The following is a 6,183-nucleotide window of genomic DNA, read 5'->3' as shown; positions in this document are numbered from 1 at the left end:
TCAGACATTTCCGGTTCGAAGCCTGCAGTACCATCATGGATTACTAGTCGTCACTTCAGTTCATATTTACATGTTATACTGCATGTATTCCCTTTCATCTGTAAGTTTTCTCTGTGTATTGTGCACTTTATTTGCCTAGTCTAATAGATTTTATATTATCATGTAATTATGGTGAAGGTGAGATGACTGTATGTGTAACAAACAAAAATTAACTGAAACGAGAGTTCCATGACCTCATACCTTCGCCAAACTTTTCGAGTTACAGATCATAGATGTTTCTCATTGACTATGCATATACAGGGCAGACGGTCATCCTGTTATGCAGACTATGCATATCGCACAGAGAAGGGATGGTTTACATGGCGCCATGCACTAAGTTAGTCTCTTCCAAAGTCTGCAACAAAATGGGCCCCTGCAGTCCCAAGTCGCTAAGGTTCCCAAACCTACAACAGTTATCTTCTGCCCGAAAAGTTATCTACCACTCAAAAATCACGACCATAGCATGTCCAGAACACAAAACCGGGAGTTCCGTTTAAGCCCTTAGGTGTCCCATCATGGAACTTGACCTTCGTTTTCCTGACCTAAATATCATAAGAACAAACACGCACACGCGCACACACAAGATTCAAGATATCTTTACTGCAATTCGCACTGAGGCCGCCACTGAATTGCATTCAATTTACAGACATCAAGGTTTTAAGCTTTAACTTCTAACAATATTGCACATTTCGTCGAGTCCATGTTTAAAAGTTGCAAGATTATTGAACTTTATCCCTTACACACAATAAGTAAAACACTCAACCCGGCCCGTCCTTGGGACTGAACACTATCCACACACGCAGGGATGATCAGGCCCGTCCTTGGTACTGAACACTTTCCAAACAAAGGTGAACCGGCCCGTCCTTGGTACTGAACAATATCCACACACATGTGAACATGTCCGTCCTTGGAACTGAACACTACCCACCCACACGTGAAATGGCCCGTCCTTGGTACTGAACACTATCAATACACAGTTGAACAGGCCCGTCCTTGGTACTGAACATTATCAACACACAGGTGAACAGGCCCGTCCTTTGTACTGAACACTATCCACACACATGTGAACCGACCCGTCCTTGGTACTGAACACTATCCACACACATGTGAACATGCCCGTCCTTTGTACTGAACACTATCCACACACAGGTGAACAGGCCTGCCCTTGGGACTGAACACTATCAACACACAGGTGAACAGGCCCGTCCATGGTACTGAACACTATCCACACACAGGTGAACTTGCCCGTCCCTGGTACTGAACACGATCCACACACAGGTGAACCGGCCCGTCCTTGGTACTAAACACTATCCACACACAGGTGAACAGGCCCGCCCTTGAGACTGAACACTATCCACACACAGCTGAACAGGCCCGCGCTTAGGACTGAACACTATCCACACACAGGTGAACAGGCCTGCTCTTGGGACTGAACACTATCCACACACAGGTGAACAGGCCTGCCCTTGAGACTGAACACTATCCACACACAGCTGAACAGGCCCGCGCTTAGGACTGAACACTATCCACACACAGGTGAACAGGCCTGCTCTTGGGACTGAACAATATCCACACACAGGTGAACAGGCCCGCCCTTGGGACTGAACACTATCCACACACAGGTGAACAGGCCCGTCCTTGGTACTAAACACTATTCACACACAGGTAATCCTGCCCATCCTTGGGACTGAACAATATCCACACACAGGTGAACATGTCCGTCCTTGGGACTCAACACTACCCACACATGTTGGAACAGGCCTGTCCTTGGTACAGAAGACTATCCACACACAGGTGATCAGGCCCGTCCTTGGTACTAAACACTATCCACAGAGAGGTAATCTTGCCCGTCCTTGAGACTGAACAATATCCACACACAGGTGAACATGTCCGTCTTTGGGACTAAACACTACCCACACATGTTGGAACAGGCCCGTCCTTGGTACAGAACACTATCCACACACAGCTGAACCGGCCGGTTTTTGTTACTGAACATTATCAACACACATGTGAACAGGCCGGTCCTTTGTACTGAACGCTATCCTCACATGTGAACCGACCCGTCCTTGGTACTGAACACTATCCACACACATATGAACAGGCCCGTCCTTTGTACTGAACACTATCCACACACATGTGAACAGGCCCGTCCTTGGGACTGAACACTATCCATACACATGTGAACAGGCCCATCTTTGGTACTGAACACTCTCCACACACAGGTGAACCGGCCCGTCCCTGGTACTGAACACTATCCCCACAGAGGTGAAATGGCCCGTCATTGGTACTGAACACTATCCACACACAGGTGAACAGGCCCGTCCTTGGAATTAAACACTATCCACACACAGGTAATCCTGCGCATCCTTGGGACTGAACAATATCCACACACAGGTGAACATGTCCGTCCTTTGGACTAAACACTACCCACACATGTTGGAACAGGCCCGTCCTTGGTACAGAAGACTATCCACACACAGGTGAACCGGCCCGTCCTTGGTACTGAACACTATCCACACAGAGGTGAACCGGCCCGTCCTTGGTACTGAACACTATCAACACACAGGTGAACCGGCCCATACTTGGTACTGAACATTATCAATGCACAGGTGAACAGGCCCGTCCTTTGTACTGAACACTATCAACACACAGCTGAACCGACCCGTCCTTGGTACTGAACACTATCCACACACAAATGAACAGGCCTGCCCTTGGGACTAAACACTATCCAGACAGAGGTGAACAGGCCCGTCCTTGGTACTGAACACTATCCACACACAGGTGAACCGACCCGTCTTTTATACTGAACACTATCCAAAACGTGAACAGGTGAACAGGCCCGTCCTTGAGACTAAACACTACCCACACACAGGTGAACAGGCCCATCCTTGGTACTGAACACTATCCACACACAGGTGAACCGACCCGTCCGTGGTACTGAACACTGTCCACGCACAGGTGAACCGGCCCGTCCTTGGTACAGAACACTATCCACACAAAGGTGAACCGGCCCGTCCTTGGCACTGAACACTATCCACACAGAGGTGAACCGGCCCGTCCTTGGTACTGAACATTATCCACACACAGGTGAACAGGCCCGTCCTTGGCACTGAACACTATAAACAAACACAGAGATGATCAGGCCCGTCCTTGGTACTGAACACTATCCACACACAGGTGAACCGGTCTGTCCTTGGTACTGAACACTATATACACACACAGAGATGATCAGGCCCGTCCTTGGTACTGAACACCATCCACACACAGGTGAACATACCCGTTCTTGGTACTGAACACTATCCACACACAGGTGAACCGGCCCGTCCTTGGTACTGAACACTATATACACACACACAGATGATCAGGCCCGTCCTTGGTACTGAACACTATATACACTCAGAGATGATCTTGCCCGTCCTTGGTACTGAACACTTTCCATACACAGGTGAACAGACCCGTTCTTGATGTTGCCTTTAGAAAATAACGGTCAGTGAGGATTTTGGGCCTCATGGCGGCTTCCCTTGGTACTGCTTTGCGTCTTCTGCTCTTGACTTGTTATAGTCTTGATTGGTCGCAGATAGATTTTGACCTTGGAAAGAAGTGGTGTAGGCTTCGTCTCCGTTGCGGGGGTAGTTATGGTGGAAACCATGGAGAAGCCGGATAAATCAAGGACGAGCGTTTTCACGATTTGGGCCAATTCCATTATAGGAAGTTGATATAAGTGAATAATATATATAAGTATATATCGACTGTGCCACGACCCGAGACATTCGCCAAATGATGTTGACCTTCACGACTAAGGTATTGTCAAGACTTTCCATATACTATGCAAACAAGGGTCTCATTTACATAAATCATATCAGTTGACGATATTTTTTACGCAAACAACACAGATTTTCAAAATATGAAAGTACTCTCAGTAGCGCTATGGAAGCAGAGACAAAGATCAAGCAAATCAGGGCGTCATTTGCATGATAAATAAGAAAATGCTACAATAGCCGTCTTTGCTAAAGCCTAGGTTACACATAGCCGAACATGGCCTCCCGACTCTCCCCCGACCATGTTTGGAGTGATTCGGGAGTGATTCGGGAGCTAGCTCGGTTGGCGTTCGGCCGAGTCGGCTGGCGTTCGGCTGAGTCGGCTGGTGTTCGGCTGCGCCAGCCGAATGCTTTGAAAATTTCAAAACATTCGGCTCTGGACGGAGGGTCTGAAATGGGTCGGCTGGTGTTCGGCTGGTGTTCGGCGCGGTCGGCTAGTGCTCGGCTGGTATTCGGGATTGAGTCAGTAGTAAAATTAGAACCTTAACCACGCCAGAAACACTACTGACTTACTCCCAACTAGTTTCCAACCTACCCATAACTCACCCCAAGGCCGTAGACAAAACTCTGCTAACTAATTCTCAACCAAGTGACTACTATCGGAACGTGGGCGAATCACCCCCGACCTTCACACGACCAAAAACAAAGAAGAACACTAAAAGCAGTATTAAAGCTAGCAATGATCCGAATTCGATCTCTCGGTGATGTTAACAACATAATAGAATGGATTATTTTGATTAAAACCGAAAATGACCCCTCTTTTGAAAGTCACTGAATATGTCCATTTAAATTCGTGAGAGGGTCTGCAATCGGTCGGGGTTTAGTCAGGAGAGATTCGGCAGTCTGCGGCTAGAGGTCGGGATGGTTGGGAGTAAGCTAGAAAGCATTCGGGGCCCATTCGGGAGTAATTCGTGTACTGGTTAGGAGATGATCGGCGCATCTTCGGCGCATGTTCGGCGCCAAAGATAGGCGTGGCCCAAAAACTGGTCAGAATGCTCCCGAATTACCGCCGACCTGAGTCGGCTAGCGTTCGGGAGCCATGTTCGGCTATGTGTAACCTAGGCTTAAGATAAGACTTTTATACTTTGGACAACTTGTGTTATCTTTAGCAGATCATTAAGATCATTATCTCCATGAAAAATGGAGATATTGTTATCTCCACGAAAAATGGAGATATTGTTTTGGGTGTGTCTGTGTGTCTGTCTGTCTGTCTGTTTGTGTTTCCGGACCACTCTAGTCTGCATAACTCAAGAACCTCTTGATGGATTACAATGATATTTGGTATGTGGGCGGGTGTTGTGAAGCCGAAATTCAAGGTTGATTTTGGGCCCCCTGGTATGTGACCTTGGTACTGCAGCAGAAATTCCATTTTTTGTATCTTTTGACCTGGACATGCTATGGTCTTCATTTTTTGGTGGCAGATAGCTTGTGGTGTAATGAAGACGTGGTGTGGGTTTGGTCCCTCTAGCAGCTTCCTCGGGAACTGCAGGGGCGTTATTGTGAAAATCTTCTAAGGAGAATAACTGAACATAGGAACGATGGATATCCATGACATTTAGTATACAGGTAGCTTAGACAGAGATATACATAATGAAGTGCAAATTATGCTAATTGTGACTTAATTCGCATAACTAATGAGGAAAATCTATATTTGCAGTGTTTTCCATTATAAGACTCAAATACATGTAAAAGATGTAGTTTATGGCAAGTGGAGTATCAACAGATACCAATTATGCAAATATATTCCTTATTTGAATAATTAATGCAGAAGTGCCATAATTCATCTAAGTGTTAGATGAAGGTTTGTCAACATTGCGACATGTGTAAGTTGCTTAAAAGTGTTCATGACCAAGCATATATTATGTAAATGTGTAAGTCATTTGCATAAAGGGAATAGTTCATGGAGATATGAGGTCGCGGAACTCTTGTTCAATGATGTTATTGATGCAAATGAGGACACTATTTGTATAATCAATGAGAAACCTTTAGAATACGATACACAGTAGCTGTAAAGGTTGGCATCATTTGACGAAGGTATAAGATTTCGGAACTGCCGTACTTGTAACGTCAGCAGTTGGATCTCGTCACAGTTGCGACAAGGAGGCTTTTGACAAAACCTCCAATTGGTTGCGGTAACGTCTCGTGTGGCTAGCTCTTGTTAGTTGTATTAGTTACTCTGACTAAAGGTTAGAGGTATCTATATTGTGTGTGTTCTTGTATTCCATGTAGTAGCCGAGACCATCCGTACGTGCCATATCATACAGTACCAGACATTAGGACTGTGACAGCATTGACACACATCTACATTTAACTTGCGGCTCAACAG

The sequence above is a fragment of the Branchiostoma lanceolatum genome, chromosome 15 (assembly GCF_035083965.1).
Source record: "Branchiostoma lanceolatum isolate klBraLanc5 chromosome 15, klBraLanc5.hap2, whole genome shotgun sequence".
Taxonomy (NCBI): Eukaryota; Metazoa; Chordata; class Leptocardii; order Amphioxiformes; family Branchiostomatidae; genus Branchiostoma; species Branchiostoma lanceolatum.
This window is presented reverse-complemented; position numbering follows the sequence as displayed.